The sequence below is a fragment of the Patella vulgata genome, chromosome 2 (genome assembly GCF_932274485.2).
Source record: "Patella vulgata chromosome 2, xgPatVulg1.2, whole genome shotgun sequence".
NCBI lineage: Eukaryota > Metazoa > Mollusca > Gastropoda > Patellidae > Patella > Patella vulgata.
Window position 1 is genome coordinate 8,055,616 of NC_065880.2, and position 23,587 is coordinate 8,079,202.

The 23,587-nt window shown below is 40.5% G+C and overlaps 1 long non-coding RNA gene across 1 annotated transcript; it reads left to right on the top strand.

Moving 5' to 3' along the window:
• The first annotated feature begins 1,670 nt into the window (after nucleotides 1-1,670).
• On the top strand, nucleotides 1,671-5,768 carry LOC130010954 (uncharacterized). The gene is made up of 3 exons (XR_008786259.1): nucleotides 1,671-1,780; nucleotides 3,059-3,440; nucleotides 5,459-5,768. It is a non-coding gene; the product is annotated as an uncharacterized LOC130010954 (long non-coding RNA).
• Nucleotides 5,769-23,587: the final 17,819 nt, after the last annotated feature.

The window sequence follows — 23,587 nt, forward strand, 5'->3', positions numbered from 1 at the left end:
AGAGAGGGGCGGACTGCCTGGCACGGAACAGTGTCAAATCGTTGAAATGGAACGACCCCCCCCCCCCCCCAAAAAAAAACCAAAAAAAAAACCAAAACAAAACAAAACAAACAAAAGCCGCATTGACACCTGCATTTATGAGTAGAACGTAGCAAAACTGTCTACGCCGTATAGGGCTTATTCGGCAGTTTGGGTAAATAATCTGAAATATCAGACTTCGAGATAGAATTAAAATTAGGAGGTCGAAGTATGTATGGATATAAAAAATGTCAAAACCAGTTTTCTGGAATTTCAAAGTTATTTGATCGAATCTAAGGATAGCCACCAAATTTTGGATTCTCAGGATAACCGTCACCCCATCGAATTTCGGGACATGGCCAAATCCACCGCACCCCACCAATTTTTCGAATATAAATGAAATGAAATGAAATGGGGTTTAACGTCCTACTGTTCTGCTCCGAACTGCGCTAATGAAGACGGACGATATGTTCCCACCCCACCACTTCCCCGTCATATCCCCTGATTTGGTTTTCAACCGGAACCAAGAAGTACTTTTCTTATTCTGTTTTTTTTAAATAATCAAACAATTTGTGTCCGGTTTTGAATTGGACTTAAACAATGTAAGCCATGACATGACAAAACATAAGATAACGTACACAAAGGTCAATGTAGTTCAAAAGTGCAAAGTTGCAAATACATGATGTAACAGGTGTCTGGGATCTTTTGGGACCATTGTGTATGCTATTCCTGTAGTAAAAGTTCAAATTTAACAACTATGTAATGTATGTATCCATTACTCCTTTGAAGATTTATGAGAGTGGGGGTGGGAGCGGATGGCGGAATGGTTAGCACGTGCGTATCGTAAGGTCTGTCATTAAGTCAACTGGCGTGGTTTCGATTCTCCGGTTGTACGTGACAAGGAGTAGGGTCGCCTGTTCAACGTCGTGGGTTCTCTCCTGGTCCTTCGGTTTCCTCCGATTGCTAAAGACCCTAAGCGCAAGCGAATTATTGAAATTGGGTTTGATCATGTGTTAGTCCCGAAATGACCTTGTTTGTATCGAATGGACGTTAAATACTCTCTCCCTCTCTCTCTCCCTCTCGCTCTCTCTCTCTCTCTCTCTCTCATTAGCCGGGTTTCTTAGAAACAGTAGGACATTATACACTACACTCAACCATAATACCCCCCACATCCACACGCACACACAAAGGAAAACATTTAAAATCGCACGTTTCGTATCGACCCCTGAAACCCAACATATCATTATGCCCTTTTGGAATGACCACCTCCGTCCCACCTAGGCGAAACCCATGACCCGCCCTGTTAAAAGTGCAAAAATAAAAATCACAAATACTCACGTTCTAAGACAGAAAAAAAATGGTAATCGTTCTACTTATTACGAAAACAAATAAAGGGCAGACTTTTCTCACCCTACCACCCTCTACTGTATTCTTTTAAAGCAATATCACTCCCTATGAATAACTGTTATGTTAATCCTTTTAGCATTTAACTTTCAACGACACGTTCTGCAGTCACGTGGTACATTGAAATAAATTCAAACGATGGTCAGTATTGTAATAGAACAAGGTCGATATATTTTTTTACTAAATGATTTCATTATAGTGCATTTTTGTGAGCTTCCGCATGTTTTCGGTTATTTCCGTGTACCGCATGTCGGCTTTGATGTTGTTTAGTATATAAACATTACTGGTGTGTAGAAAGAATAGTAGCAATATTTAACCAATATTTTTGTCTGAATCTCTGCTGTGGATACAGAATAAGGTAAGACTGTAGCCTATCTAGATCTAAATTATCCCAGGCGTGTTATTCCCCGAGTATAGTATGGCGCTGGCTTCCTAACCAGCAGTCCCTGAGTCCGATCGTCCACTTGACAGAAACTAGGTCATTTTGGGACTAACATATGGTTTGATTTTATTTCAATAATTTAAATGCGAGTAAGAGTCGGAGGAGACCGGAGGACCCGGTGAAACACACGAGGGTGGACACGTACAGCCGGGGAATTGAAACCACGCTACTTGACTCAATGATAGACCTTATGGTGCAACGCACACGGATTAACCATTCAGCCAGAGAGAGAGAGAGAGAGAGAGAGATAGAGAGAGAGAGCATTCCTCTAACAGAATAAGGTTAAAAGATTATACCCAATTCTAAATTATCACATGTTGACAATTTCCCAGCAGTCGTCAGTTGTGCCGGCGTTCGAAATCCAAGAACAATCGACATAAATTTTCCGGGGTTTAAATCCGGGCGTGTCCTGAGTAGAGTCCCCTGTGTCGCCCGTCGTTCTATTGGAAAAAATACAAAGTTCACATTGGTGTGCATCAAAACGCAACCTGGACGGACTGAATTCATGGAATGGCAGACAGAAAAGCCGCTGTCTTAACAAAAAGCTCAATAAAACTTTGCGGTGGGGTATATCTGCACTTACTCTTTCTAAAACATCTGCTAACACTTCTTACAGTTACACTCCAATCTCGAGGGATTTCTCCGGGTCCTCCGGTTTCCTACCACTGGCGTGATTGAGATTTCCCGGTTGTACGTGGCAAGGAGTAGGGTCACCTGTCCAACCTCGTGTGATTCCTCCGGTTCCTCCGCCCCCCTCCCCACTGCTAAAGACCCCTTGCTATGTACTAGTTCTGTGACTCCATCAGATTAAAATACAGATCTATATTTCTTTTTTTTTATACTTTCCATGGTCTCTACTACATGAAGATCTGGCCGGTTGTCGTTGAAGGTCGCGTCAGGGGTCGTACGAGCGACTTTTGACCCTATGACGCCAGACATTGATTAACCATTTGATGTTTCTGGTGGATTACCCACACTTCCGTGCACCTTACGCCAAAACGTCGCGGTAACAGACCGTTTCATTGTCTAATCCCTCACATCATCCAGAACACCCGTTGGCGTTATATAACAACTCTTCGAGACCCTAGTCTAGTAAAGATAAGTAAAACGAAATTCTGAACTAAAAAAACGAAATTAAATCGGGTCTGTGTTTTAATCAGATTGGATATATATATATATATTTGTTTCTTTCAGATGAACACTATGTGCTTTTCAGTTGGTTTTGTCTTGTTGGTAACATTACACTCTGTGTTGGGAGGATATGGTTCTGCTTCACATGGTCTGTCAGGAGGAGGTGGTTACTATAGCAGCATGTATCCAAGCATGTCGAGTTACAGCATGTATCCAAGTATGATGAGTTACAGCATGTATCCAAGTATGAGTTACAGTTCGTATCCAAGTATGATGAGTTATAGTTCGTATCCAAGTATGATGGGCGGATATGGGATGAGCGGATATGGAATGGGCGGATATGGGATGAGCGGATATGGAATGGGCGGTGGATATGGTATGGGCGGTGGATATGGTATGGGCGGTGGATACGGATACGGCAGTGGCAGTTGGTATGGTAAATGAGGTAAGTGAAGGAACAAAATGAATGTAATAGTGTTTAACGTCCTACTTTTCTGCGCCAACCGGGATAATGAACACGGGTACAAGCCACGAGGGGATATTTAGCCTGGCTAGTGGCATGAATACCCATACATTGCATCGAATTAAAACTGTCAAAGATTTATTTACTTACACGGTTCCCCCGGTTTCCTCCCACTGCTAAAGACCCCTACGCGCAAGCGAATTATATAAATAAAATTAAACCATATGTTAGTCCCGAAATGACCTATTTTGTGTCGAGTGGACATTAAACCCAATCTCTCTCTCTCTCTCTCTTTTTCTCTCTCTCTCTCTCTCTCTATTTACTTACACATCTGAACGAATATACGCTGGTCCGTCATTGACAAAACCAACAAGAGAGAGAGAGAGAGAAAGAGAGAGAAAGAGAGAGAGAGAGAGAGAGTACGCTGGTCCATCAACAAGAGCAAACAATAATGTAAACTCCAAGGGACCGGTCTCGACCAACGTCAGGATCGAACTCCGGAGCCCCTGGTATGTGAACTGTAATTGGCACGTACATTACCTATGTTGCTTAAACGTATTGCTGTCTTTGAACGGGATTGATTCACCCTTGAACCCCGCCCCTTCCCCAGGCTAGTGTATTATTATAATCATACATATTCATTAAAAGGGATAAATCGCTAATATTTGGGACCTGGAAATTGACACAAATGGATCGCAACGCATATAATATATAATATGGATGTATATAAACTGATTTTCATTCAATCGTTTCTGTTTTACTGTAATTTCTAATCAGTTATGTTCGGCGAAATACTGTGACAGTATTGGTTCTTCTTTCTATCAGGTTCTTATGACACGACTAGTTTCAGCTTCTATTAATACTTTAATTCTTCTAAACATATTATGTACAAAAACTTAAAGACTCCATAACTAACATATGCTGAGTGAGCCATGGCCTTAGCTTGGCTAGGCACGTGTGCCAACTCCAAACTAACTTATATTACATGGCCCCAGCTCCAGTGTCCTGCTTGGACCTCTCTCGTATCCATTAGGTACCTTGATCTAGGCACCCGCCTAGCATGGCCTCCTGGACCCGCCTGAAGATTCGTTTCTGTTCTGAGTTTATAAACGTATTCGAGACAAAGGAGCTCATTAGACACCTGTCTAATGTATCAAGCATCATATGAAGGTTTAACATTCAATATAGTTTATCAGACAAAGAAAGTTAGATAAGACATGCCAACAACAAGTTATAGTTACGCAATGACATAAGGAATACTACCAAGATCTCCAGCCGGGTATTGATAGCGACAGGTTTATGTTACAATCACTAACACGTATTTTAATATGGCAGGACGCCTCTATGACATAAGTCATTATGTTATAATACGCCAGAAGTCTCAAACGAATGGCAATCTCTGGCGTCTGGTTATTCCAGTCTACACCGTGTTATTCATTGCGCATCTTTACCATTTGACATGACTTGTGGAATATGTCTAGCTTCGTTCTTCGAGTCCCTTGTTACAAATGGCACTGAATTGCATTATTCTACATAATTCGTGTACCAATGATAAAATGTTTATTTTGCCTTAAATATTGGATATCGGAAGCCCATCTTTTCCCGGTAAGATTATATCATCAATGTTGATTTAAACTGACAAATAATTCGTGTTTTCAATTTCGAAGATTTTGGATGATATTGAGTTAGAGACTTAGCAACTTTAAACAATGGTTCGGTTAGTGCTAAATGATAAGGCCCGCTCAGGTTTTCGTCATAGGTCACGAGATGTAAAAAAGGCTAGCGCTAATCCCAACCCTAAGCCTGGATCTAGCCCCAATGCTTACCTTCACCCTAACCTACAATCTCGCCAACAATCACTTGTCCTAACCTTGTTTACCTCTCAGCGACCTTGAAAAAAATTAAGCTGGCCTTAACAAATAGATATTGAGCCGCAATAGTTCAATGCTATATATTGACTTTCGGTGTCGTATTATATATATCTTTATCATATTTTTCAGGATCTACAGTTAACTCACGTCACGCGAGTCCAAAATTTCAACTAGTATAAATCATGTACGCTTGGCACATTGCCCATACCATTATTTGAACCATTATTTGAAATAATGGTACGCCAACATCAAAGGATGACGTCCCATTATATATACCATTATCATATTTTCCAGAATCTACAGTTAACTCACGAAACCAAGATGTTATTAACATATATAATTACACCTTTTTTCTTTGATATTTTATAATATCACAAATACCAAATATATTGTTGATTTGATATTTAAATGATTAAATGCTAATTGTGTTTTTAGATAATGTTATGTATTTCGTTGTTATTATTTGACTTAAAAGTCTATAATATTGAGAGAGAGAGAGAGAGAGAGAGAGAGAGAGAGAGAGAGAGGGGGTGGGGGGTGGGTGGGGTAACGTCCACTCGACACAAACTAGGTCGTTTTGGGACTAACATATGGTTCTATTTTGTTTCAATAATTCGCTAGCAGTGGGAGGAAACCGGAGTACCTGGAGAAAACCCGCGAGGTTGGATAGACGACAACTGGGGAATCGAAACCACGCCAGTTGACTCAATGATAGATCAAATGATGCAACGCGCACGCACTAACCATTCGCCCCCCACCCCACCCACCCAATATTTAAAGTCGGCCTATCATAACCCCAATACCTGATGTCTCCTTGCCTAGTACACGCCATTTCCATTCAAGACTATTATAATCAAATTCGGAATTAGTGGAAGACTTAAGTTAAGAATTTACTCAACTTTCAATCACTGTTTATAAGAAATACCTTTGATCCAGAAACATATAACTTTGCATATAGTTTCTTATTGATGTATTTGATACATTAAAACAACAAAGTTTTATAAAGGGCTATATTTTGAGTAAATTCTTAAGTCTGAGAATGTTTTGTGAACTCAGGGCCAAGCCTTGACCGGGTTATTGACCCCGTGACCTCCAATCAAATAACGCTAGTCTTAAGTGTGTAGTAATTTGTCCACGAGTTACCAACACCAATTTCCTTAATCGACTGTCACTCGTTGTCCACCATTGAAAGAGATGCCGTTATTTAACCTCTGATACTAGCTGAATGAATCACAGTTTATCGCATGATGCTAACATATAGGATATATACAGACCACAATTCGATAAATGAAATGGGGTTTAACGTCCTACTGTTCTGCCCCAACTTGCAAATACCCGCCATTTATTTAAAGGCAACCGACCTCATAACTGTCTTATCCTTCCATCTGAAAATCACGTATATTCCTCAAAAACCTGGCAGAAAATGTATATATTATTATTCGAACCATTTTGTTCGATTCTACAACAAAAAGTAAAAACAAAACCCACCATGCAAAAGGGAGAAAGCGAAAAGGAGATGAAAACTATTGATAACTTTTGCAATATATTCGTCGCGAAGGAATTAATGGTATCCCGTGTCCTATATTGAGAGCCACGGTGGCTCAGTGCGTATGACGTTGGCTCGCTAATCTGGAGGTCCCGTTTTCGATCCCTGCGTTGGCCGAGAAAGTTTATCGCGATTTTCCGGCGTGCTTCCCCTTTGTCATGGGTGAACGACCGAGAGCCTGGCAAGGGACAACGTATAGTCGTTCGTATGGAACAAAAAAACGTGCACGTAAAAGATCCCATGGCAGTTGGGATTGATATAAGAGTAGGCGATAGTGCCGCTGCCCGGGCGAAATTTCCCTCATAGCACACTGTATGGCGTATGCCCGTCGTCATTAGCCCAGTTGAAGCAGAACAGTAGGAAGTTAAACCCCCGGAGGGCCTGACAAGGACAGCTGTCTAGTCCTTCGGATGAGACGAAAAACCGAGGTCCCGTGTATATATTGGAATGCACGTAAAAGATCCCCTGGCAGTTGGAATTCGATAAAAGAGTAGGCCGTACTGCCGCTGTCCAGGCAAAATTCCCCTCATAGCCCACTGTATGGCGTATGCACGTCTTTTTTTTTAGCCTAGTAGGACGTTAAACCCCATTTCATTTCATATCTTCTTGTCCTATATCTGCTTTTAAGCACGACGTTGCCACATGTTGCTCCATCTGTAGTAGAAAGCTTTCGACCCAACGAAAGTTTTGGACATATTAGAGCCGGGCAAAGAGAAGAGAATTATATTGATGGTGTACTATCAGAGGAAATGAGATACCTCTCATGCAGGACGGAGGTGTTGGCAAGAGCAGATCGACTGGGACGAAAAATCGAGGTCTCGTTTACCCGTTGGCGCGCACCTAAGAGAACCAATGACAGATGAAATTCGATATAAGAGTAGGCTATAGCTCCGCTGTATGCGAAAATTTCTTTTATAGTACATCGTGTACGCCCGTCTTCATTAAAAACCATTTCATTTCCTATGACTAAAAACCCGAATTATCCATGCAATAACAGACTACCAGTAATTATAGACATAAAACCTCTATTATCTATTAATAATACTCCATATAGAAAAATAACCCCTATTAATATTATAGGGAAAGGGAGGGAGAAATGGGGTTTAACGTCCACTCGACACAAACTAGGTCATTTCGGGACTAACACATGTTTCAATTTTATTTCAATAAATCGCTTGCGCGTAGGGGTCTTTAGCAGTGGGGGGGGAACCGGAGGACCCGGAGAAAACCCACGAGGTTGGACAGGCGACCCTACTCCTGGTCACGTACAACCGAGGAATCGAAACCCCGTCAGTTGACTCAATGACAGACCGTATGATACAGCGCGCGCGTGCTAACCATTCGGCCATCCAACTCCCCTAATATTATAGAAATATAACCCCTATTAATATTATAGAAATATAACCCCTATTAATATTATAGAAATATAACCCCTACTAATATTATAGAAATATAACCCCTATTAATATTATAGAAATACAACCCCTATTAATATTATAGAAATACAACCCTATTAATATTATAGAAATATAACCCCTATTAATATTATAGACATACAACATAGAAATACAACCAACTATTAACCAATCGCCAACAACCTGTGATTTAATAAACGTCACAAATCTCACCTCTCTCGAGATCTCGTGTCAGGGTTGGTCAATACATCATCAAGTGAAGGTTCCAATCTTCCATGAAAATCTAAACGGAAATCAGCTCCCTAGAGCCATCTAGTGTCAGTATTCCATGAATGTTTACATCGCTAAATGAATATAGATCAAGTTGTATCAGTAGAACAGCCATAGTTCGAGTAGTTTCATGAAATGAAATGGGGTTTAACGTCCTACTGTTTTGCTCCAAACTGGGCTAATGAAGACGGGCATACGCCATACAGTGTGCTATGAGGGAAATTTTGCCCGGACAGCGGCACTACGGCCTACTCTTATATCGAATTCCAACTGTCAAGGGATCTTTTACGTGCACGCCAATGTGTACACGGGACCTCGGTTTTTCGTCTCATCCGAATGACTTGACAGCTGTCCTTGTCAGGCCCTCCGTCCTGCATCACTGACAAGGGGAAAGTTTCATGAAGCGTATATAAAACATACGTACGTGTAAATTCAATAGTGATATATATTTCATTGATATTACTTAAGAGAGAGAGAGAGAGAGAGAGGAGGTTAACGTCCACTCGGCACAAACATGGTCGTTTCGGGACTAACATTGTGCATATGGGTCTTTAGCAGTGGGAGGAAACCGGAGCACCCTGAGAAAAACTACGAGAGAGAGAGAGAGAGAGAGAGAGAGGGGGGGGGGGTCATTTCGGGGCTAACCTTTGCTATAATAATGTTCTTTCTTCAAGGAAACCGGAGAACCCACTGAAGAAAACCCTACGCCTTGTTACCTACAAGCTTTGGACCAGAGAAAGAAATGGGGTTTCACGTTCACTTAACAAATATTAGGTCATTTCGGGACTGACATATACTACAATTTTATTTCAATAATTCGCTTGCAGTTGGAGGAAACTAGAGGACGCGGAGAAACCCCACGAGGTTGGACAGGCGACTCAATGACAGACCTTATGATACAACGCTCACTCGCTAACGATTCGGCCACCCCCTCCCTCTCCCTTATTTATTTTAAACATATAAGCAAATTTCAAATATTTACCATCACCCTTTTAGTTATTTACATCGAAAACTTTGAACATATGTCGACGAGTTCAAAGATGGCGGATTAGACGTTTGCCGGGGGCTCTGTTGTTGCCATGCTAGCGCGTGTTTACCAGACACAATCTATCCCCTGATTGACAAAAATTGACCTGACTTCTTATCTATTAATTATTACTCTGTCTTGTGTTTTCGAGTCTGATTGGTCATTGATTCTGGTTTCCAATGGCGATAAGTAACGTGCTACCTTTCCCCCCAACATTTGTTATCGAGTCTGCGAGAAAATTAGCCCTCTCAGAGATTAATGAACAATCTAGTGAACTACTTTTGGAGTGGGAAAACTCGTCGTCTCGACTTAAGTCTTTTCCAGTACACAACTTCAGCGCCCTTATTAGTGAATGATATGCATGGAATACGAATATTCATCGTTAAATAAGACCATGTTGATAGAGTTAGTGCTAAATGATAAGGCCAACTCGGTTTTTCGTCATAGGTCACGAGAATGTAAACAGGCTAGCGCTAATCCCAACCCTAACCCTCGACCTAGCCCTAATGTTTACTTTTGTTGACTTATTTTTTTAGGAACAAACCCGGCAGAGGTAAAAAATTATTCACAGCAAAATCCACATGGAAACCACCTAAAAAGTCATTATCACCAGCCATCCTAAAAACATTCGACGAAATGAATATAGAAATATCATCCATTCAACCACAATCACAAAAACCAAATCTCAACCGTGCAACTAAAACGGCATTAAACACCCTTAAAAAAGACAAAAACATAATAATTAAGAAAAGCGACAAAGGCTCGTGTTGTGTCATAATGAATCGCGCAGACTATATCTCAGAGGCAGAAAAACAATTAAGTAATCCTATACATTACACTAAATTAGGCCAACCCATCTTTAAGGACACCGCAACTTTAATAAACAACATCTTATATGAATTGCAGGATAAGGAATACATAACAGCAAAACAATATGATTATCTATCTGCTAAATCTGACTGCCGACAAAGACATCTCTATACACTACCAAAAATACATAAAAATCCAGAAACAGAATGGTTTATACCTAATAAAATACCCAAGGGACGCCCAATAATATCAGACTGTGGCAGCGAATGATACAACGTATCACAATATATAGACCATTTCTTATTACCCATCCTACCTTAAAGACACTAACGATTTCATTCAGAAAATCAAACAGTTAAGAGTCCCCGAACACACCATTTTAATATCCATCGACGTACAAAGCATGTACACGAACATTGATAATAACACAGGTATTGAAGCAGTTAGGAAAGCATTTCTTAGAAACCCGCAAGCATCCAGGCCGGACGAAGAAATCCTCAAACTACTCGACATTTGTCTGAGGAGGAATGACTTCGCTTTTAACGACCAAGTATACCTTCAGTCTTCCGGAACTGCGATGGGAAAACGATTTGCCCCGAGTTATGCAAATCTCTTCTGCCACTCTGTCCATTAAAACCAGATTTCTATGGGCGGTTTTTAGATGACGTTTTCATAGTCTGGACGTACACACTGGACGAATTTTGGACGTTTTTCAACATTCTGAACAATCATCATCCATCTGTCAAATTAACCGCAAATGTAAGCCATAACAGCATAGATTTCCTTGATACTACCGTGTTTAAAAGTAGCAACACCAAAATCACAGGCCAATTGGAAACTAAAGTATTTTTCAAAGAAACCGACACACATCAATTATTGTTCAAAAGCTCCTTTCACCCAAAACATACATTCTCTGGCATCATAAAATCTCAGATTCTCCGTTTTCATAGTATATGTACTCAGAAGACCGACTTTGAGTCAGCATGTACATTGGTATTTAGCAAACTAAGGGAAAGGGGATACTCCAAACGCTATCTACGACGTATAAAAAACAACACTCTCGCTGAGCTTGCCGCCAAAGAAACAAATAATATACAATCTGCAGTCAAAACCAAAATTTGTGGCCATCCAAGATGTCAAACATGCAAAATCTTAAACATATCCGACCATTTCCATAACAAAACATCTGGCACAAAATTCCCAATATTAGACCAACTTTCATGCAGTAGTTCAAACATAATTTATCTAATTTCATGCAGAAAATGTGACAAGCAATACGTAGGGGAGACTCAAAATGCACTTAGGGAAAGAATTAACGGTCACCGGTCAAACATAGTCACCAAAAAAGACAAACCTGTCTCAATTCATTTCAACCAACCGAATCATGACATTTCTGATCTCATTGTCACGCCAATAGAAAAGACCAAGAGCGACTTTGAAACTTCAGAAGAAATTAAAACGTTTAGGCTAACTAGAGAAAAATTCTGGATTGACAAATTGAAAACAACAGCCCCCCCCCTAGGTTTGAATATTCATACGGCTAGCGCAATAGCTCCTTTTGTAGTTCCATTTAGCGCAACAGCAGCAAGTGCATCCAAAATCATCAGAAAACACTATACTGATCTCCAAGAAAATCACCCGAAAATATTCACACAGAAACTTATAATTGCATATTCTAAAAATAAAAATCTGAACGACATCCTAGTGCACAGTAAATTAGATTAAATAAGACCAGTCTCCACCCTGACCCAAAACAAACCATATATCAAATCCTATCCTTAACCGTTAGTAAATAAAATCAATTAGATATAAGAATCCCTAGCCCTAACCCGGTGACGTGGAACAAACACGATTTTTTAGAAAATCCAATCCGTAGTAAGAAACACACTAATGTGGCTCTCTCGAGAGAGCCTCAAATTTCTTTTCTTTTTTCTTCAGAAACAATAATACCAGAATACCAGAAGCACCACCCAAGGAGGACCATCAGCGCCACTAACACCAATAAACAGTGAAATCGCCTTTGTATATAACTCTAATGTATTGTATGTATTTTTAATAAAACTAGGAAATATCACGAACTAATTTTTCATCATCCTAGGTCAGTGCTTATGTGGAGACTTAACCTCTCCCCCAAATTCTTAAACCTAACGTACAATCTCGCAAACAATCACGTTCCCTAACCTTATTTACATCTCGGCGAAATTGACAAAAATTGAGCTGGTCTTAACAAATAGATTTAGCCATGTTGATATGTTACAATCATACAATCTCCTGTAAGATGATGTTGATAGGGTTAGTGCTAAATCATAAGGCCAACTCAATTTTTCGTCATAGGTCACGTGATGTAAACAGGGCTAATGTTAAACCCAACCCTAACCCTGAACCTAGCCCCAATTCTTACCCTAATCCAAACCTACAATCTCGCCAACAATTACATGCCCTAACCTTATCACCCCCGTTTTGAAAAAACTCCAATGGCTACCGATTAAGACCAGAATCGATTTTAAAATTCTCATGCTTTGTCATGTGATGACTCTCCTGTATATATTAAAGAATTAATTCAACCCTACCAGAAATCTTCGTTCTGAAACTAAATACCTTATTAAATCAGTAACTGCAAACTCTTCTTTCGGTAGACGCTCCTTTGCTTTTGTGCCAGCAGAACTGTGGAATTATAATGATTTTTAATAGTAATGTGCATCAATTGACAGTTTCAAAAGGTATCTTAAAACCCATCTTTTTAGAAACGTTTTCTTTTAACTGTTGATCGCACGCTCCTTTTAACTGGTGTTTTTCTTTTAATTGATCAATCATAATGTTACCAAAGAGCAGCTTCGGTTGGATTTTAGGACATTATTATTATTATTATTATTATTTACACCTCAGTGACCTTGACAAAAAATGATTTAGCTATGTTGATAGGATACAACATCCTGTAACTTGTGTTTAATATGTAGGAGACAAGGTGGCTCATTGGGTAGTGGGTTGGCTCGCTAGCCTAGAGGTCCCTTGTTCGATCCCTGCGTTGGCTGAGAAAGTTCATCGGATTTTCCGGCGTGGTTCCTCCATGTCGGTGAAGCAGGACCGAACACCTGCTAAGGGACAACATATAGTCGTTCGGATGTGACGCAAAAACTGAGGTCCCGTGTATACATTGGCGTTCACGTTAAAGATCCCAAAACAGTTGGAATTCCATATAAGAGTAGGCCGTAGAGCCGCTGTCATTCCACCACACCGATTTGGCTATCTTTGCTGCAAATAGAATACGAGTTACTTACCTTCGCTTTACCGAGGATGACTCCAGATAGGAATTCAGAAGTTTCTATTCTAAAAAATATTTCTTAACTATTCATTTAGTGGTCACGAATAGAAATTCGGTGACCTGTCGATAAATCTTGATTTTCCTTCCAACCCGAAACAACAACTTGCTGTTGTTCCACGTCTGGTTTTCCGACCTGTACCACGTACAAAGGGGAGGGAGGGGCGGGGGGGGCATGACAAATCCCACGGTGTTGTGTCTCGGCAAACAAAAGGAGCGCACCTGGGACCCCTTGAAGCATACTCATTGGCCACCGCAACTCCTTTTTACATACATAAACTACGAGAACTCACTTGTAAATTATATTTACCTTATTCGAATAAAACCCCGAGAATTCACTTTTCAGTCAGTCTTATTAAAATACAGATCTATATTTCGTTTCGTTTTTTTTTTATACTTTCGATAGCCTCTACTACATGAAGATCTGACCGGTTGTAGTGGAAGGTCGTGTCAGGGGTCATACGAGCGGCTTTTGACCCTATGATGTTTGACATTTGATTAAACAATCAACTTTGATGTTTCTATTGGCTTACCCCCAGTTCCATGCAACTCACGCCAAAAACTCGCCGTAACAGGCCGTTTCATTGGCTAATCCCTCACTTCAAACAGAACGCGGGTTATATAACAACTCTTCCAAATCCTATTGTAGTAAAGACAAGTAAAACGAAATTTTGAACTATGAAAACGAAACGAAATAGGAACTGTGTTAAATTCAGATTGCTTTTCAGTTTACACAAAGCATATAGGTTATACAAAAAGCTAGTAGTGTAAGATCTCAACTCTGATTATCGCGTTTTAAATTCACATAAAAAAATGTCCATAAGTTGTAAAAATGAAATGGAATGGGGTTTAACGTCCTACTGTTCTGCTTCAAACTGGGCTAATGAAGACGGACATACACTATAAAGCGTGCTATGAGGGAAATTTTGAAATGAGTTGTAAAAACCAAATAGATACGTTATTCTTTTTTTTTAAAAAAAAACAACTAAAAAAGAACAAGCTATTGTGAACGTGGAGAACACCATTACAATTATATAGAAGAATTTATAGGTTATTCAACAATAGCGTGATGTAAAATTGTTTATGGCAATGTAACGTCATATAGAATTATTCTCTCGGGTCAAAACATTTTAATATTGTCATATCTTGTGGTCGTCAGCAGTACAATAAAACATCTAGATGAAACAGAAAAACAGCTAGAAATAAAAAACAAACAAATGATGATGATAAATCATAAGAAAAAAATGATTTATGTTGAATAAAAAAAGATAAACTGGTGCTTTGTTCAAGTAAAATGGAATATTTTAAACATGCAGTTCTGTCTTGGTGGGAAGATGAAGGTGGTGTCGGTGGTGGTGGTGAGGGTGAGGGGGGGGGCGGTTAATGCGTCTGTCATTGAGTCAAGTAGTGTGGTTTCGATTCCCCGCTTGAACGTGACAAGGAGTAGGATCGCCTGTCCAAACTCATGTGTTTTTCCCGGGTCCCCTGATTTCCTATCAATGCCAAGGACCCCTACGCGCACGCGAATTATTGAAATAAAATTGAACTATATTTTAATCCCGAAATCATCTAGTTTGTTCTCTCTCTCTCTCTCTCTCTCTCTTTTGTTGCAAGAATTATTTATTAGGCTTCGGAAAATTTAAACCTTTCTCTCGATTCCCAATTTCTCGAGGCTGGTTGTACGGTTAGGACGAAACTTGGTCGCTGACCAGGGGGTTTCGGGTTCGCTACTGGTGTTGGCCAAGAAAGTTCTGCGAGATTTTCCGGCGCGGTTTCCCTTTATCAGTTGTTCAAGACGGAGGGAATTGCAAACAACAGTGTCTAGTCGCTTGGCTGGGACGACAAACCGGGGTAAGCGTTGACTGTTGGAATTCGAAATAAGAGTAGTCCATCAGGGCAAAATGTCCCTCATATCAACTTGCATGGCGTATGCCATCTTTGTCAAGACAGTCGGTGCAGTGGGGCAAAATGAAATGAAATGCGGTATAACGTCCTACTGTTTTACATGCACGCCAATGTATTCACGGGACCTACATTTCATGGAAATTTTGCCCGCGCAGCGACACTATGTCCTACTCTTATATCGAATTCCAAATGCCAAGGAATCTTTTACGTGCACGCCAATGTATACACGGGACCTCGGTTTTTCGTACCAACCGAATGACTATACCTTGTCCCTTGACAGGTGTTACGTCTCCGTCCGCACGACTTGACGGCTGTCCTTGTCAGGCCCTGCGTCGTGCATCACTGATAAGAGGAAACCATGGCGGAACCCCCTAAAGGAATTTAGAATCAACAGTAGCGTAGGACGAATCATAAATAAGACGCGGATTTATTCCGAAATAATTTTTTATTCCGATCTAATTTACTGGTATCTATCCTATTACAATATATTGAGTCTAGACTCGATTATCATAAGATAAATTACATAATAAAACATAGCCTTGTACATCACACAAGCCATGTAGACAAAATTAGGGTGATAAACAACCCATGTATGAGACGTTTATAAACTATACTGTCTTAGATCATCTCGATGATACTGGAAGTTAAATAATTCTATTCACACCCAGAGGAATAAATCTATTTGTTAAGGTCAGCTCAATTTTCGTCATGGTCGCTGGATGTAAATAAGGGTGATATTGTTGGTGATATTGTAGGCTAGGGTTAAGGTAAGCAGCATTAGGGCTACTGTCTGAAGCATCGTAAATTTTAAACGGATTTCGTCGATTATGAACAAACTACTTAACTTTGGTTATTATAAACTTACCTGTGTTAACCAAAGTTAAGTAGTTTGTTCATAACATTGCGCGTAGAGGTCTTTAGCAGTGGGAGGAAACCGGGGGATCCAGAGAAACCCCACGAGGTTTGGATTATAGTAATACCAAACTATACAAAATTCGTTTATAGTTAAACGACCAAAGGGAATCTATATCTTCTCCTTGCTTAATCTGATTCCACAATAATTATACCGGTTGTATCAAAAGAGGCGTAAGGGGACCTTTTTCGGCATTAACCGAAAAACGAATTTAGGAAACAAATAATCGAATTGTGATTGTAAATTAAGTAAGATTATTGTGTGGTTATATATATAGATGAAGTTAAAAGCGCAGATAATTTATCAATCCCTTCTGATCAATTCGGCTCTTGTCTGGTTTCATTCCGAAAAGTGACAACTGTAGACCTCAAATCTTTAAACATGGAAACAGATCCGATCTGTAAACACACTGTTAGCATGTTCGGTACTCATTCCATTTCTCACCCTCTCTCTGTAGACAGACAGCGCTACGTCATTCATGCTGGTATATCAACGTGTACACCCCCCAGTCGAACGATAAGACCTTGTTTCATGCGAGGACACCCGTCCTGCACCTCTGACCACGGTAAACCTGTTCGAGGAAAACTCCGAGAAAATTTCTCAGGCGGACACTGGAAACAAGCCCTGGATCTCCCGGTTAGTAAGCCAGCGCCCCCTCCTCCTCCCTCCGACCACGGTTTTTCCGGCGTGGTTTCCCCTTGTCAGTGATGCAGAACGGAGGGCCTGACAAGGATAGCTGTATAGTCGTTCGGATGTGACGAAAAACCGAGGTCCCGTGTACACATTGGCGTGCACGTAAAAGATCCCTTGGCAGTTGGAATTCGATATAAGAGTAGGCCATAGTGCCGCTGCCCGGGCAAAATTTTCCTCATAGCACACTGTATGGCATATACCCGTCTTCATTAGCCCAGGTTAGGACAGAACAGTAGGACGTTAAACCCTATTTCATTTCATTTCATTTCCGACCATGATTGTCCCTTTAACTTTATCACACTTACATAATATTATACTGGTTCAATCAGATTAAAATACAAATCTATATTTCCTTTCGTTGTTTTTATACTTTCGATGGCCTACACTACACGAAGATCTGGCCAGTTGTAGTGGGAGGTGGTGTCTGGGGTCCTACAATCAGCTTTTGGCAGTATGACGTCAGCCATTTGATTAACCAATCGGCGTTGATGTTTCTAGTAGGATACCCACAGTTCCGTGCATCGCACGACAAGAGCTCGGTGCAACAGACCGTTTCATTGACTAATCCCTTACATCAACCAGAACGCGGGTTATATATCAACTCTTCTGAATCCTAGTGCAGTAAGGACAAGTTAAACGAAATTTATTTTACAGTATAAAAAACGAAACGTAATAGGGTCTGTGTTTTAACATCAAAGCGGGTGTTCGATCCCTGCATTGGCCGAGAAAGTTCATTAGATTTTCCGGCGTGGTTTCCCCTTGTCAGTGATGCAGGACAGAGGGGCTAACAAGGACAGCTGTCTAGTCCTTTGGATGTGACGAAAAACCGAGGTCCCGTGTATATATTGGAATGCACGTAAAAGATCCCCTGGCAGTTGGAATTCGATATAAGAGTAGGCGATAGTGCCGCTGCCCGGGCAAAATTTCCCTCATAGCACACTGTATGGCGTATGCCCGTCTTCATTAGCCCAGTATAGGAGCAGAACAGTAACGTTAAACCCCATTTCATTTCATTTCATTTAACAGTAAAGACAAGCAAAACGAAATTTTGAACTATAAAAAAAACGAAACGAAATGTGATCTGTATTTTAATCAGATTGGTACACGTCACAATTCTATGATATACAATTACTGCTTATTACTGTGCGACGTTTCGACTAGGCTTCTCTAGTCAGTTTCAAGCAATATTGTCAAAGAAACCCACGGTACGTGTATCCAATAAATTCAAATAATATGTTCAGTGGCATGTCGGGGGGTTGGATGGCCGAATGATTAGCACGTGCGTGCTGTATCATACGGCCTGTCATTGAGTCAACTGGCGTGGTTTCGAATCCCCGGTTGTACGTGACAAGGAGTAGGGTCGCCTGTCCAACCTCGTGGGTTTTCTCCGGGTCCTCCGGTTTCCTCCCACTGCTAAAGACCCCTATGCGCAGGCGAATCAATGAAATAAAATTAACCATATGTTAGTCCCGAAATGACCTAGTTTGTGTCGAGTGGACGTTAAACCCCATTTCTCTCTCTCTCTCTCTCTCTCTCTCTCTCTCTCTCTCTCAGTGGCATGTCTCTTAATGTATAATGTGGTAAAACATGAACCACGTATCACATTATGGACAGTTATCAGTTTAGATTAAGTCGGAGATTCCTACTGAATTCTTAAAAACCCACCACAACCAGACATCACCTCGCTTTCAATTTAAACAATAATTACATCAGGGGCATGCTTAATTCTCGCGAGATTTGAGCGTGAAAGTGCAATGATATTTAATCAGGGTTGAGTAAATTGGTTTTTACAATGTATGTTTTATTTCGGTTTCCCACGTGATCTGTTCTATTATTGGTTCTTGAACATCAGGGGACTTGTCTTCCACTAGACGATGACTAAAATTGAATGGTTTTTAATGTCTTGAAAATACAATACTTTGGCCATTTGGGGGTTGGGGTGGTCTAGCGATTAACGCGTGCGCGTGGAATCACAAAAGGTCTGTCATCGAGTCAAGTGGCTTGGTTTCGATTGACTGCTTGAACGTGACAAGGCGTCTGGTCCATGCCTTTTACTCACTTTATATGCAGATTTACACTGTTCACACTTCAAACACCTAACAACAAAAAATGTTCCAGAATTTAATTTGCAGAAGGAAAAAAGTTAATATAGCGAGCTAATTAACCCGCACCGATGTTTATGTTCCAGTGATTGTAGCGGCCTAGCGAATATTCACTGCTGATCAGTTGAGAATGACATATCATCTAGACATTTATGGCTGGCGTACCAAGAAAACATTTTGGGTAAGATACATACACCAGGTGCGGGGTAGGTTTTGTTGTCAATTTGCCTGATAATTGAATTTTTAAAAGAGTAAAAAAAAGCCCCCAAAACATCCGTAAAGAACAAGTACCCGTATACGTTAGTTTCGAAATAACCTAGTTAGTGGACGTTAAACTGCTATCTTTTGGTTGGCCACACCTGTGTGAGGGCATTACAAGAAATATACATTGCAGTTAATGAAGTAGAGAATTGTGGTGCAATTCCAGCCAACATGAACTCCGGGCCTTATTATCTCCCTTGAAAGCATTATCTCTTAAAATAAAACATTGTTTAGGATTATAGAAACGCCATTAAGCGTTGTTTTCCTATGTCGTAGGGGATCAAGTCGAAATTGACTCATTTTTTTTGTAAATGAAAAAAATTGAAACAAGCAAATTTCTATTTTGATGAAAAATTGAAGGAACAGTTAATAATTGAGTAATTCCAAGCCACCAGTGTAGGATATTTAGCATGTTACGTAACACTAGTCGCTTGACCGGACATGTTAGCCACGTGACTAATTGGCGTGAATCCGGTCCTGTAGAGAGATCACGTGACTGACATGTGGTAATTACACAACGGTTCGCTACAATGGTTAGCTTTCAGTTCGACAGAGCGACGATAAAATGATTATATTTGGAAACGGAATAAAAATAGGGATATGACAAGTTTAATTTTATGTATCTAAAGACATTTTCTATGGTAATTAACAATTCCCATCACAAAAAAAATGTTTAAAATAAAAAAAAAATACGAAAAACTCACCGACTGGCAATCTCAACACACCGCCATCTACACACAATTCAAAACATCTGTAATTTCATGCCCGATTTGTGCAAGTTTCTGGCGCATTAATCTGCGTTTTATGAATGAAATTAATAATAATAAAAAAAAGATATGCTTCCATTTCATTTCATTTTGTCTCTCAAGTGTGCACGGGGATGCCAACGAGTGACACAGCGTAGGAATTAATAAATCAACAGAGTTTAAAGATACATTATGGGATATAAGATAAAGAGCTGGCAGTTCTCACAATAATAGTTAAAAAATAGATAATGTAAAGGGAATATGCTGCAAATTTCAATCAAATTGCTCCTCTCTTAACTGAGAATTTAGCGATTGAATTTTCGGCCTAGTATCGATCATCATTACTTAAGTCGGTACGATAAAAACATGCATGTAGTCTCGATTATCCATTTCATGATTAAATCATGAATGAAAGTTGAGCAGCAAATCGAATCCTAATCCAGCAGGCTAGCGATAACATCGAGTGTAGATTATGGTCTGGATAAGTTAATTAATGTCTAATATATAATTTAGATAACATTTCAGTCCTTAAGAAAGACCTGCAATAGACAGGTTTAGCTCTTGCATAATGTATGTTTAAGCTATACAAGTTTTTTTTGCATAAAAATGAAATGGGGTTTAACGCCCCACTGTTCTGCTCTGACTGGGCTAATGAAGGCGGACATACGCCATTGAGTGTGCCATGAGGCAATTTTTGCCCGGGTAACAGCACTATGGCCTACTATTATATCGAATTCCAACTGTCAAGGGAACTTTTACGTGTACACCAATGTATACACAAGACCTAGGTTTTTCTCCCACACGAATGACTAGACAGCTGTCCTTGTCAGGCCCCACGTCCTGCATCACTGACAAAGGGGAAACCACTTCGGAATAATCCTCGGTTTTCGTCACATCCGAACGACTAGACAGCTATCCTTGCCAGGCCCTCCGTCCTGCATCACTGACAAGGGGAAACAACGCCGAAAAATCCCGCTGAACTTTCTTGGGCAATGCAGGGATCGAACACCCGACCTCCAGGCTAGCGAGCCAGCGTCTTACTCACTTAGCGCCCTCTTTTATTACCACTAACGACTGAAATATGCTAGTAAGATACTGTACTAACTAAATTACCGTTTGCTTTACAAATAAATACACCCAATACTTACACTCTATGAATAAATTACCATAAATTACCATAAATTACCATATATATAGATAAATTATAAACCACATGTGTCAAAATGACAATCATTTCTTCCCACTTGTCCTTCAATCATCGTTATCAAGGAAGTCTAGTGAATCCTCGTCGAAACGCCTGAAAATGTAAAGCGTTGTTTTACGTCGTTCGGGGACAGCTGTCTAGTCCTTCGGATGGGACGAAAAACCGAGATCCCGTGTACACATTCGCGTGAACGTTAAAGATCCTTTGGCAGTCTGGGCAAAATTTTCCTCATAGCACACTGTATGGCGTAAGTCCGTCTTTATTAGCAAAGTCGGAGCAGAAAAGTAGGACGTTAAACCCCATTTAATTTTATTTTGTCGTTCGGTTGGGACGTAAAAACCTTGGTTCAGTCGTGTATACCTTGGCTTTCACGATTCGAAATAAGAGTAGGTCAGAACGCCTAGTCCGTCGGATGGATCGTCTTTATTGCCCCAATTGGTGCATTCTTTCGGTGGTCACGAAAAGCAAACGTATACCATCCAGACGTTGGTATTAACGTAAAAAAAAACCTTGTTGGCCGACAAAATGTCATCGGATTTTCCAGCGTTGTCCCACCTTGTCAGTGATGCAGGACAGATTGGGACGAAAAAACCAGTCGATGCAGAACAGTAGGACGTTAAATGGGGTTTAACGTCCTACTGTTCTGCTCCGACTGTCAAACACAATGTAGTTTGCTATGAGGGAAATTTTTTCCCGGGCAGCGGCACTATGACCTACATGCACGATCTTTTACATGCACGACAATGTATTCACGGGACCTACATTTCATGGAATTTTTTCCCGCGCAGCGGCACTACGGCCTACTTCTATATTTAATTTCAACTGCCAAAGGATCTTTAACGTGCACGCCAATGTATACACGGGACCTACATTTCATTTCCTCGGTTGTGCTGCGCAATAGTCGGTATTGTCTATGTGTAGAGCGATTAAAGCGAACGTGTATTATACCTATTAAATATCACACAAAGAGATATATAAAATACTTTATTGACGTGGGATCTATATAATTATTAATAAACGGGGTGAAATAGACAAATAGAAAGGCTGACAGCTTGCTCATTTTATATTCATGACAATAGAAGATATTTTTATAATCATTCACACCAATGAATATGTCATACTGTACTTCATTTGAACCGAGAGAGAGAGAGAGAGAGAGAGAGAGAGAGAGAGATGGGTTTAACGTCCACTCGACACAAACTAGGTCATTTCGGGACTAACGTATGGTTTAATTTTATTTAAATAATTCGTTTGTGCGTAGCAGTGGGAGGAATCCGGAGGACCCGGAGAAAACCCACGAGGTTGGACAGACGATCCTACTCCTTGTCACGTACCGCTGGGGAATAGAAACAACGCCAGTTGACTTAATGGTAGACATTATGATACAGCGCGCACACGCTAACCATTCAGCCATCCAATCCCCTCATTTGATCTGACTTGTCAGTATCGCAGGAAGGAGGCCCTAACAAGGACAGCTGTCTAGTCGTTCGGGTGGGACAAAAAACCGAGGTCCCGTGTACATATTGGCTTTCACGTAAAAGATCTCTTGACAGTTGGAATTCGATATAAGAGTACGCCGTAGTGCCGCTGTCCGGGCAAAATGTCCCTAATAGCACACTGTATGGCGTATGCCCGTATTCATTAGCTCAGTTCGGAGCCGAACAGTAGGACGTTAAACCCCATTTCATTTCATTTGTATTAGTGATACTAAGCATTTATCAATTACTATTGTCACTAAATGGCTTCTCTGTTTCCTGACATGTCATGTATCGATAATTCTCGAGTCCCGTTTCTATTAAACACGAAGCATCTTAATTAATTTCTGAGATTATCTCGGATAAAATGGAAGATTAATCTACCCCCATCGTTAAGACTAACAAGCATTTGAAAATGTTGTTTGTAAATCCCCTGAATGGCATGTATCGATTCCACTACAGTTACAGCACACAACTAACTATTCCACATGTCTCGTGCGCCGTAGAGCTCCAGCGTACCGTTCTTACTGTCACGTGACTATAGAGCGAGAGCAGCACGAGAGAAGCGCGAG